Raw genomic sequence first — 13,266 nt, 5'->3', positions numbered from 1 at the left:
CAAGAGAACATGAGTGAAATTCATGTTATTACTGGGACAATCTTGATTCTGTTCCATGTTTATGAAAAATGTGTTCGTTCCTATATCTTAGTAGTATTATTAAAGGTTACAAGTTACTTACAACATCTTATAACTGATTGTTTGGCACTAGTGGGTCATGACTCCAGTACCAGGAACTGTTCTAGATAACAGTGACACAGCCAATGGCTTACGCTTCAACATAAACTACTTACCATATTGAGGGAAAATTCAGTTTGTGGACACCTTTGTGTTTCTAATAATTAAGGTTGTTTCAGGCAGATTGGTGAAAAAGGTCAGCCTTTCATGCTTCAGTTAGTTATTTCTCAGATTAACACAAAGAAACAACAAACTTTGTCAAGCTTTCTCTACTTTCAGTAACCAATATCTTTGCTTTCCTTTCTCCTCTACTATCAAAATCTGCACTCATCAAAAGATCTGGCATCAGTCATTAACTCTATAGTATAAATTTAAGTCAATGTACATTGTATATTTAGAAAAAGTGTATTGCTTGCATTTTTTTGGTCTCATTTCAGCTGTAGAGTTAAGAGCATTCCTATCCAGTAGATGTAATTCTAAGTAACTGCTTTAAAACTAGATAGCTTGATGCTGAAATCTAGTAGGGAGATGAGTTACCATTTTCTGAAATGATTTTAAAAAAAAAGGAAATTGCAAAGAAAGGCAGTGTTGATTCACAGCCTCCTCTGCCGGTACTTTGCAAAATTTGCTGGCTGAGATCAGTGATTCCTCTTCACTGCTGTAACAGTTCCTCTATAAAGGGCCCATTTCCCTGAAATTTAAAAATTATCCTTCTTTATAGGAAGAACAGTTTGATTCAGCCCATTTTCACAAACTAAATTTTTCACACAGGAGTGTTACGAATTGGATAGTAAAACCAGATGCCAAAGAGAAGGAGAAAAAAGGAAGTCAAGGCTTTATATCAACCATAACCCACACATAGTCATAGGATCCCTCCTCAGTAATTCTTTTATAATTCTATCTATACCTTTTCTGATTTAGTTAAGTACATGTGGTGGGCAGCTAATCAGGCTTTTGTTTTTTTAATTAAAAATTAAGGCTCGATACTAAGGGAAAAAAATCTCCCATTGACTAGTTTAAGTGCTTAGGCATGTAAATTTCTTTTGAAACAAATCACATCCCTGATTAGATATTTGCTACATTTCAATGTCTTTAATTTGGAAAGTCAAATTGGGGATAATAACAGCCATTAAAAATAAAAGGTCTAAAAGACACCACAGACATTTGTGGAGAAGACAGACCCAGCATGGAGTTAGAGGGAGTCAGCAGCATAGGTTCCCTTCTGGAGTGTTACTCAGACCCGTAGGCCTGCATTACTTTTGAGGAATCAAGTTAAAGTAAGTAAGAGGATTGTTTTACTGGCAGCGTTTTTAACCTGTGAAACTCTATTCTCTCTTCTTTAAGTTATTGACCGAATACCTTCACACTTCAGCGTTGAGGCTGTGGGAAAACCAGAAGAGGTTGCAGCCATTCATAGTTTCTGTTTTCATGGCCAGTACAACCTTCATCCACGGCTTCTTTTAAACCCTCTAGCAAACTCGAGCAGCTTCCAAAAAAAAAAAAAAAAAAAAAAAAAAAGCCATAGACTGGGTGGCTTATGCAACAGGCATTCATTCTCACAGTTCTGGAGGCTGCAAATCTGAGATCAGGGTGTCAGCATGGTCAGGCTCTGATGGGGCCCGCTTCCTGACTTGCAGACAGCTGCTTTTTCATTGTATCCTCACATGGCAGAGAGACAAAGCTCTGGCGTGTCTTCTTCCTCTTCGGAGGGCACTCATCCCATCATGAGAGCCCCACTGTCCCTACTTCATCTAAACCTCATCACTTCCCAAAGGCCCCACCTCCTAATACCATGACATTACGGGTTAGGGCTTCGAAATATGAATTTTAGTGGGGGACACAAACATTCCGCACATAACAACCTCCCGACTTCAAGTCAATGAAGATATCCCCACCTGGAATTAGAAACCCTTTTCTATACGGCTCCCTGCCTGTCTCTCCCCACCCTGCATCTCATCCCTCCCCTTATAGGCTGACCCACGTCTATTCCAAACCACTTTTGCCACGTGCTTTCTGATGGCTTTTTGCACCTTACGTTACATGGCCTGGGATCTCTTCCTTAGCGTTTTTTACCTGAGCAATTCTCATTCTTTTAAGAGTAGCCAATAGAGCCTCTCTCCTCGCCACCATTTTAGGATGTAGTGTTCCATCATTTCTTTTTTTCTTTTTCTTATCAAGGAAGGAAGGAGGGAGAGACGGGGGGAAAGAGGGAGTGAGGGCGGAAGAGAAAAAGAGAAGAAAAAAAGAAAGAGAAAGAGAAAGGGGGAGAGAGAACAGGAGTCTTGCTCTATTGCCCAGGCTGAAATGCAGTCTAAAAATAGATATTAAAACCCTCTTTTATGCCAATAATTGTGCTTAACAGCGGAGACAGGAAGGAATAAGGGAAGAAAATAACAAACAAACAGCCAACCAATATTTCATTTAAGTCTGTGAAATGCTATGCAAATGCTGAAGAGTGATTTATTTCCAATTATGTAGTCACTTTCAAAACAGGTGTAATGTGATACTGAGAAAAATGTATGTTCTATGGACCTGGGGTGAAGAATTCTATAAATATTCACTGAGTTTACTTGTTCCAGGTCTGAGTTCAAATCATAGATGTCTCTGTTAATTTTCGATCTTGTTGATCTGTCGAATATTAACAATGAGGTGTCAAAGTCTCCCGTTATTATTGTGCAGGAGTCCAGGTCTCTTTATAAGTCATTAAGAACTTGTCTTATGTATCTGGGTGCTCCTGTATTGGGTGCATATATATTTGTGATCATTGACTCCTGTTGTTGCATTGATCCTTTTACCATTATGTAATGTCCTTCTTTGTTTCTTTTGGTCTTTGTTACTATTAAAGTCTATTTTGTCAGAGATGAAAGTTACAACTCCTGTTTTTTTTTTTTTTTTTTTTTTTTTGCTCTCCATTTGATTGGTACATCTTCCACCAACTCTTTGTTTTAAGTCTTAGTATGTCCTTGCTTATGAGATGGATCTGGATACAGTGTACTGATGGGTTTTGACTTTTTATTCAATTTGCCTGTCTGTGTCTTTGATTGGGGCATTTAATCCATTTAAATTTAGGATTAATATTGATATTTGTGAGTTTAATATTTGTGAGTTTAATGCTAGCTGGCTATTTTGCCCATTAGTTGATGTAGCTTCTTCATTATAGAGATACTCTTTACCTTTTGGTAAGTTTTTGGGATGACTGATACTGGTTGTTCCTTTCTGTGTATAGTGCTTCTTTCAGAAGCTCTTGTAAAGCAGGCCTGGTGGCGATGAAATCTCTGAGGGCTTGCTTGTTCGTGAAAAATTTTATTTTTCCTTCATTTATGAAGCTTAGTTTGGCTGGATATGAGCTTCTGGGTTGAAAATTCTTCTCTTTGAGGATATTGAATATTGACCCCCACTCTCTTCTAGTTCATAAAGTTTCTGCTGAGAGACCTACTGTGAGTCTGATAGGCTTCTCTTTATGGGTAACCTGACCTTTCTCTCTAGCTGCCCTTAGAATTTTCTCCTTTATTTCAACTCTGGTGAATCTAATGATTATGTGTCTTGGGGTTGCTCTACTTGAGGAATATCTTTGTGGTGTTCTCTGTATTACCTGGAGTTGAGTATTGTCCTGCCTTACTAGGTTAGGAAGGTTTTCCTGAATAATATACTGAAGAATATTTTCCAGCTTGGATTCATTCTCTTCATGACATTCAGGTACACCTATCAAATGTAAATTAGGTCTTTTCACATAGTCCCATATTTCTTGGAGACTTTGCTCATTCCTTTTTACTCTTTCTTCTCTAATCTTGTCTTCTCATTTCATTTCATTAAGTTGGTCTTCAACCTCTGATATCCTTTCTTCTGCTTGATCAATTTGACGGTTAAAACCTGTGCATACTTTGTGGCATTCTCATGTTGTATTCTTCAGTTCCATTAATTCACTTATGTTCCTCTCTAAATTGTCTATTCTCATTAGGATTTCGTCAAACCTTTTTTCAAGGTTCTTAGTTTCTTTACATTGGGCTAGAACATGTTCTTTTAACTCACAGAAGTTTCTTATTATCCACCTTCTGAAGCCTAATTCTTGTTAATGGAATGCACTTGTTCTCCATCAGGCCTTGTTCTCTTGTTGATGAGGAACTGTGATCCCCTGTAGAGGGAGAGGCATTCTGATTTTGGGTATTCTCAGCCTTTTTACGCTGGTTTCTTCCCATCATTGTAAATTTATCCACCTGTTGTCTTTGTAATTACCAACTTTCAAATTAGGTCTCTGCGTGGACATCCAACTTGTTGATTCCCAGTGCTGGAATCTGAGCAACCCACTGCACCAGCTTAAACAGCGGCGTTAAGATTCATGATGCTTTTCTGCCTGGGAATCTCTGGTCTGGCTTCCTTCTTGAGTCCCTTTTTCAATCAGCTGAATAGGTGACTCTGCCCTCCCAGAGCTCCAAACGTCAACCAAAAGGGGACCCAGTCCCGTTTACTCTGCACCGGGAACCGCCACACCAGGGTGCCAGCAAAACCACCGTGCCAGCCACAAGAGTCGCGCTGGCGACCCATGGGGCTCCTCCGCTAGAAATCTCCTGGTCCGTGAGCAACAAAAATTCATCTGAAAGTGTGGTGTCCTCTCATTCTCTGCGCTTTCACTGGGAGCTACAATCCCAAACTGTTAGTAATTGGCCATCTTGGATCTCTCGTGTTCATCATTCAGTCGGCTGGGGTAGTTATTCTGCTTATTTTCTCAGGAAAAGCAGCGAGCAGAAGACAAAGCATCTGTCCTTGACTTTTGAGTTTTTAAAAGCCTTAGGCCCTCAGGGAAAGAGAGACCATGGATTTGAGAAAATAATGAGGCATAAAAGCAGCTTTTCCCCCACCACAGATGAAAGCACCAAAGATGAATTCTCTACTGCTCTAAGGAAGGAGGAGTTGGTGGAGGAGCCATGAGGAATGAGTAAGCAGGGGCGGTGGGTTGGGTTGGGGACAGGGAGGGGCAGGTCTCTTAGAGAGGTGTGTGTGATTGGAGAGCACAGAAGGCCATGTCTCCACACTGGGAGAAGCAGCCTCAGAGAGGGAATGGTTTCGTGGCCCATCCAAGCAGATGGGCCTAGAGCTCCAGCCAGGACACCCCAGTTCTGGGAGCTGTGACTTCTCAGAAGGATCTCGTGAAGGCAAGTGCCATAAGATTTTAGCACCTTTGTTTTTGAATGTGCAGTGGCAGCAGCAGAAAGGGAATCTGAATGGAGTTGCTGGATATGAATTGGCCTTTTGCGGGATGGGAGGGATGACCTGGGTGTGATTGGCATGGACCACCCGAGAAGCAGGTGGGATGATGGATACGGTTATAGATGCCAAGCCCCCAAATGCTACCATACACACAACACCTGGGCACTGTAAACACCCCTAGAATGTGGATACAACCCCAAACTGACTGAGGTGAAGATTCTACCACCTGCCAGAATGGGCACACAAGATAGAAAGTGATTAAAATCAATGCATTCCGCACCAGAATTTTCAGACAGAGATTCAAACCCATACAAGTCTTTAAGATTCAATGCAGAGATCATCCTTATAGACCTTCTAGTAAACCTTCATGAGAATGTTAGGGGCTGTCTCTTTTTTTTTTTTTTTTTTTAAAAAAGGAAAACAATATAAGGATTAATGATAGCATGTTTGTAAAAGACTCAACACAGTGCCTAATTTGTAGGAAACCCTTAATTTGTGGATTTGATTCCAATTCATCTTGCTCACCTTTGTTTGCATGGTGCCTGGTACGAAGCAGACACTCGTATATGCTCACTGAAGTGAACCATGATCTGTCATCTAGTTAATAGAAAAGTCCGGCATATGTAAAATATGAATGTTTATAAATTATGTACCACTCTCTGTATTTGCAGAGTAGTATATAATCTATCAGAGCAGATAGATTATACAGAAGGGAGGAAGAGATCATTTTTGTTAGTAGTGTAACTTTCTAAAATCTGAACCACAAAGAAACAAGAAAGTTTGCTTGGCAAAGAAATCAAATCCCCCTACCTAGAATATGAGAAAAATTATCTACCATCTGCTGAACCACTGCAAATTTGTTCTCTGATTCTAGCTTAAAGAATGTACAATAACTTTCAGTACGACTCTGTCCACACGTGGATAAAACACCCATCAAAATTATTTTTCTTTATAGCATTTGGTTAAATTTGAAAATCATATTTAGAGAGGCCACAGAGAAATGCAGGTACATCACAGTGGGACATGTCAGAGGCTGTTAGTAGTCGGCAGGAAGCAAAAGTAACGTTTCTATAGGAGAAAGAGAAGGGAAGACTGTGGGTGGAACAAGTCAGGGTGGGGCAGGAAACAGCGCCCCTACTGGCTCTGAATTGCAGGCCACCCCACCTGGGCACACTGTGGGGACATCAAGGCACAGTGCAGGATGTTTGACTCCTTGGAGTGGTCTGCGGCTGTGACTAATTAGCGGCATTAAGGAAAGTAACACCAGCATCACTAATCAGGTACCTGGTAAGCGTCTTTATCTGCATGGGGTAGAAAATTAACTGTAGAACAGACCCATCACGAAGGTGTGAGACAACCAAGAGGGTGACTTGGTATATGCTGTGCTTGGCTGGAAAAAAGAAGGTCTATACATGAATTGCCAGCTAAGAATGAAATGAAATATTCTGCAGGGGATACAGCAGTCCTTCTCTTTCCTTTCTCTCCACGCCCCACTTCCCTCTCCTCCCCATCCCCTTCTTTTCTCTCTATCCACTCACCTCCACCCCTTACTAGATATTCATCAGTTGAACAGTGTTGGGACAGCCACAGGTTTGAGAACTTTTTTCCAAGTAAGACGTAAAAACCCCAAACATAGGCCAGGCGCAGTGGCTGATGACTGTAATGCTAGCACTTTGGGAGGCCAAGGTGGGTGGATCACATGAGGTCAGGAGTTTGAGAACAGCTGGCCAACATGGTGAAACCCTGTCTATAATAAAAATATAAAAATTAGCTGGGCGTGGCGGTGGGTGCCTGTAATCCCAGCTACTCAGGAGGCTGAGGCAGTAAAATCACTTGAACCTGGGAGGTGGAGGTTGCAGTGAGCTGAGATCGTGCCATTAGACTCCAACCTGGGCAACAAGAGAGAAACTCCATCTCAAAAAAACAAACAAACAACAACAACAACAACAAAAACCCAAGCCTTTAATGGGAGCCAGAAGGGAGAAAGGGGAAATAGACTATTTTTGTCAGAGGTCTGGAAATTGAGGAGCTCTTAAGGCGTTAGTGCTAGGAAAGTTTGTGAGTATGTGGACCAATGCCCTTTGCTTTCTTCCACTGAGGTCAGAATGAGGATTAACAGACAAACTGGAATAGGGATGGATAGGGAAGTACTGGGGGAAAGGTTTAAATTTATTGTGAGGTATAGATACCTATGGAGCCAAAATACAGATTCACTTCAATCGTTTTAATGGGGCATTTTGTTTCTGTTTTTGTTTTTTGACTAGTGTAATGTTGAAAAGACACTAGATCAAAGTTTCTTATCCCTGGCCTTATAGATACGTGGGGCTGGAGGGCTGCCCTGGGTATTGTAGGATATTCAGAGAATCCTTGGCCTCTACCTACTAACCACAGGAAGCATCCTCCCAACTTTTGGCTACCAAAATGTCTCTAGACATTGTCAAATGTCCCCTTGGGGGTAAAATCAATCCTGGTTGAGAACCACTGCATTAGAGAGTAAAACAGCGAGACATTCACTGATGCTTGTAGCACTGTGATTCTGAGCTCTAAAGTAGAGTAGAAAACATCTTGAGAGAGAACTGACAATGATTCCAGGTTGCTCCAAGTTCAGGGTAGAATGATCTGAAAATTTATAGCACATGTTGAGAAGTTTCTTGACAAATCTGGACATAACACTGATAATAGTATTCACTTGGAGATACATTTCTGTCTAAAACAATTATTTTAAAAACCTAAGGACGAAGAGTGTTTGTGGAGATGTGAGAGATGTAGATGTTAAAAGGGGAATAATGATAGAAATAAGAGCAGTTTCATTTCTGTTGCCCCAAATCGTAAATCAGTCCACAAAGATTAAAAACACCACACAATCTACCTTAATGGCAAACTACACCAAGCACTCCATGGCGGAGAAGTAAGAATGAAAATGATGAAATGGAATGGGCCACAGCAATGCCCAGTCTCAGTCCATTATCTTTTACCCATCCAGCCCTCCATCCAGGATGAGATATCTGCTTTCCACACAAGGAATTCAGAATTGCACATTTGCTGCTACCCTCTTTGGAGTCCAAACACAAAGGGGAAGAGTATTTGAATTGGGTTTGAAAACTTAATAAACAATTTGAAATAAACCTGTGATAAACTGGTGAAACCAGACATATGAACACATTTCAAGAGCAAGCCATAAATGAGCATTCAGCTGCAAGTAAATCCCATGATGGGATCTAGGAGAAGTCAGTATGGATTTTGGGTCAAAGAAGCCAAAGAATAGAGTTAAAACACCCAAACCCTGAAGTGGTAGATAAAGGAATCTTCAGATCACAACTAAATGATGTTCCTATAATACTTGCATTTGAGAGGCTAAAAAATATTTGGACACTGTATTCCACTTTGCCCCTTTCCACTTGGTTCATACGGTAATCCTGCTGTGTTTCTGTTTTTCCTGGGACACTGGACTCCAATCACACATGATATGGTTTGTCTCTGTGTCACTACTCAAATTCCATCTTGAATTATACTCCCATAATTCCCACGTGTTGTGTGAGGGACCTGGTGGGAGATAATTTGAATCATGGCGGCAGTTTCCTGCATATGGTTCTCATGATAGTCAAAGTCTCACGAGATCTGATGGGTTTATTCGGGGTTTCTGCTTTTGCTTCTTCCTCATTTTCTCTTGCTGTTGCCATGTAAGAAGTGCCTTTTGCCTCCCGTCATTATTCTGAGATCTCCCCAGCCATGTGGAACCAATTAAACCTCTTTTTCTTCCCAGTCTCGGGTATGTCTTTATCAGCAGTATGAAAATGAACTAACACAGCAAATTGGCACCAGTAGAGTGGGGCGTTGCTGAAAAGACACCTGAATATGTGGATGCGACTTTGGAACTGGGTATCAGGCAGAGGTTGGAACAGTTTGAAGGGCTCAGAAGAAGACAGGAAAAATGGGAAAGTTTGGAACCTCCTAGAGACGCGTTGAATGGCTTTGATAAAAATGCTGATAGTGATATGAACAATAAGATCCAGGCAGAGGTGGTCTCTGATGGAGATGAGGAACCTGTTGTGAACTGGAGCAAAGGTGACTCTTGTTATGTTTTAGATAAGAGACTGGTGACAATTTGCCCTTGCCCTAGAGATTTGTGGAACTTTGAACATGAGAGAGATGATTTAGGGTGTCTGGCAGAAGAAATTTCTAGGCAGCAAAGCATTCAAGAGGTGACTTGGGTGCTGTTAAAGGCATTCCATTTTAAAAGGGAAACAGAGCATAAAAGTTCAGAAAATTTGCAACCTGAAAATGCAATAGGAAATAAAAACCTAGTTTTTGTAGAGAAATCCAAGCTGGCTGCAGAAATTTGCATAAGCAACAAGGAGCTGAATGTTAATCACCGAGACAATGAGGAAAATGTCTCCAGGGCATGTGATAGTTCTTCATGGAGCCTCCCATCACAAACCCAGAAGCCTAGGAAGAAAAAATGGTTTTATGGGCCGGGCCCAGGTCCTCATGCTAGGTGCAGCCTGGGGACTTAGTGTCCTGCATCCCATCTAATCCAGCCATTGCTAAAAGGGGCCAAGGTACAGCTTGGTCCATGGTTTTAGAGGATGCAAGCCCCAAACCTTGGCAGCTTCCATGTGGTGTTGAGCCTGTGGATGCTCAGAAGTCAAGAATTAAGGCTTGGGAACCTCTGCCTAGATTTCAGAAGATGTATGAAATACCTGGATGCCCAGGCAAAAGTTTGCTGCAGGGGTGGGGGCCCTCATGGAGAATGTCTGCTAGGGCAGTGTGAAAGGGAAATGTGGGTCAGAGCCCCCCCCCACAGTCTTTACTAGGAAACTGCCTAGTGGAGCTGTGAGAAGGGGGCCACCATGCTCCAAACCCCAGAATGGTAGATCCACTGACAGCTTGCACATTGTGCCTGGAAAAGCCACAGACAATCAATGCCAGGCTGTGAAAGCAGCTAGGAGAGGGTATACACCCTGCAAAGCCACAGGGTTTGGAGCTGTCCAAGGCTATGGGAACCTACCTCTTGCATCAGCATGACCTGGATGTGAGACATAGAGTCAAAGGAGATCATTTTGGAGCTTTAGCATTTGACCTTCCTGATAGATTTTGGACTTGCACGGGCCCTGTAACCTCTTAGTTTTGGCAAGTTTCTCCCATTTGGAACAGCTGTATTTACCCAATACCTGTACCCCCATTGTATCTAGGAAGTAACTAGCTTGCTTTTGATTTTACAGGCTCAGAGGTGGAAAGGACTTGCCTTATCTCAGATGAGATTTTGGACTGTGGACTTTTGGGTTAATGTTGAAATGAGTTAAGACTTTGGGGGACTGTTGGGAAAGCAGGGGTGGAATGATATGGTTTGGCTGTGTCTCCACCCAAATCTCATCTTGAGTTTTACTCCCATAATTCCCAAGTGTTGTGGGAGGGACCCAGTGGGAGATAATTTGAATCATGGGAGTGGTTTTCTCCACACTGTCATCGTGGTAGTGAATAAATATCACGAGATCTGATGGTTTTATCAGAGATTTCTGCTTTTGCATCTTTCTCCTTTTCTCTTGCTGCCACCATATAAGAAGTGCCTTTTGCATCCCTCCATGATTCTGAGGCCTCTCCAGCCACATGGAACTGTAAGTCCAGTTAAACCTAGTTTTCATCCCAGTCTCGGGTACGTCTTTATTAGCAGCATGAAAATGGACTAATGCAACAGACAACTCACTGAGAGATTAGAAAAGCATTGTCTGGAGAATAAGGAGAGTTGGTGGGTAAACTTGGATGGCTTAAAATGAGGGGTTATTGTCAGGATAGTACAGGGCTGGGATGTGGGTCCTGTGTGCTCCATCAGGATATGGCCTGAGCCCACCACTTCCATGCAATCCTTCTCACCTTGAAATGGTTAATGCAATACTGACTAAATTTGCAAATAGCACAAACCTTGCAAGGAGGGGAGATAAAGAAGATGACATATTACCACCCAGCAGGATATAGATAATTCAGGACATTGACTGAACAAAAGTGAAATGAGGTTTAATACAAAGCCATGCAAGATAATATATGCACCTGAGAGAAAATAATGCTCAGCACAGATTCAAATTATGGGAGTATTACTCAGGAAGCTGTCGTGCTGAGTGAGACTTGGGGAGGATGGAGGATAACAAATTGAATAGGAGTTCATAGTGCAATGTGATGTCAAAGAAGGGCAGTGCTATTTTGAGATGTATAGGCAATATAAAGTGATCTTTGAAAATACAAGAGGGAATGGCGTGCTGCTTTACACCATGTCGGTAAAATCTCACCTTGAACTCCCTGGTGACCTGACTTTAACAAAGACACAGTTAGATGGGAGATTTAGCAAAGATAGTCGTTTGAATGCTATTCAACATGATGCACGGGTCTCACTAGGAAAAGCAGAATTGTCTTCTCATGCCAAGCAAACACATTTATAAAAAAGTTTTCTCATGATAAGGTCCTCCTGCCATTATATTTTCTTTAATGCCATTTTGACTTTCAGAAAGGGGAAAATAACAATTTACGCAAGAAAAAAAAAAGACAGAAATAAGGAAATAGCCATTATCAATTTTTTTAGGAAGCAGAAAAATCACAATAGAATTAAGATAGACTAAAATTAGAATATATATTCAGCAATATTTATTGGGATTAAATTCCTGCCTGCTAAAAGCTTTGACTCTAATAAGAGATGACAAAATAATCATACAAGAGTAAACGTGGCAAGAACAGTATTAGTTTACAGAGAACATGTGCTATAAAGTTTAAAAAGGAGAGATTTTGTCCTTCAAGACAGTTAGGGAATTTTTCAAAGAACTTTCTCTCCCTTTCATACTCTTGATCAGTAATATGGGAGTGGGCAGATGGTTGAATATGGAGGAACTGGAGCCCAAGATGCTGGTGAGGGAGACAGATGATAGTCACCTGAGCTGGCTGGTGGGCGTATTGGGAATGGAAAAGAACAGAAGTGTACAAGGATTTGTATGAAGGAAAAATAAGCAATACTCAGGAAGATGGCTTTGGAATCAAACATACTGCATTTTCATCTGGACTTTAGTACTTAGTAGATCTATATATGTAGTTTATTTAATCTCTCTGAGCCTAAGATTTTGTATCAATTGAATTTTAAGAACTACTTTGCAAGATGACTATGATTTAAAAATAATATGCCAGAAGCACTTATAAGTTAAAATTTGTAGTAAGTTCATGAAAAATGTTTATGATTTTAGCGACTGATTAGTTGCTGAGGGCATAGGAAAAAAACATGGAGTTTTATTCCTGGAAAAATTTTGGTACTATTTTTAGAAATACATAAAACAGGAGGAGTTATTTGCTTAGCAAGGTGCTAGAACTGGGTTTTACCTATGTTGATTTAAAGAGATGATAGAACACCCTGGCTTTTAACTTTGCCAGAAATTGCCTTTTTAGGTGTTTCGTGAACACTGCTGAATATAGTGAAAGCAGAATCTCTAAAACTGTACGGTTTTGTAAAAATTCTGAACCCAGTTTTCAACACCTAGAGAGAGAAATAGAAATGGGTTAGCATTTCTGTGAAACAGATTTTTGAACATTTTGATGGGCCTCAGTCAAACTGAAAAAGAACTCAGGGCTAAGAATCCTCAGATCATTGGATTACATGTGTTATTTTTTAAAAACCTAAGTATCTAGCTAAAGTAAAGGAATTCTTTGTGCTCAGTTTCTAATTCAGACAAATAATTGGCAATTTTAAAACTCTTTCTTCCTTTATTAAAACAACATTTGACATAATTATGGGGTATATATGAGTGTTTGTTACATGCATAGAATGTGTAATGATCATGTCAGGGTACTTGGGTATCCATCACCTTGAGAATTTATCATTTCTATGTGTTGGTGTTATTTCAAGTCCTGTCTTCTAGTTATTTTGAAATATACAAAAGTTTTGCTAAGTATAGTCACCCTAGTCTGCTATCA

This window comes from Aotus nancymaae, unplaced genomic scaffold, assembly GCF_030222135.1.
Source record: "Aotus nancymaae isolate 86718 unplaced genomic scaffold, 86718_ANA_hifiasm-v0.15.2.pri h1tg000103l, whole genome shotgun sequence".
Lineage (NCBI taxonomy): Eukaryota > Metazoa > Chordata > Mammalia > Primates > Aotidae > Aotus > Aotus nancymaae.
The sequence above is the reverse complement of the archived record's forward strand: the minus strand, read 5'-3'. Positions refer to the sequence as shown.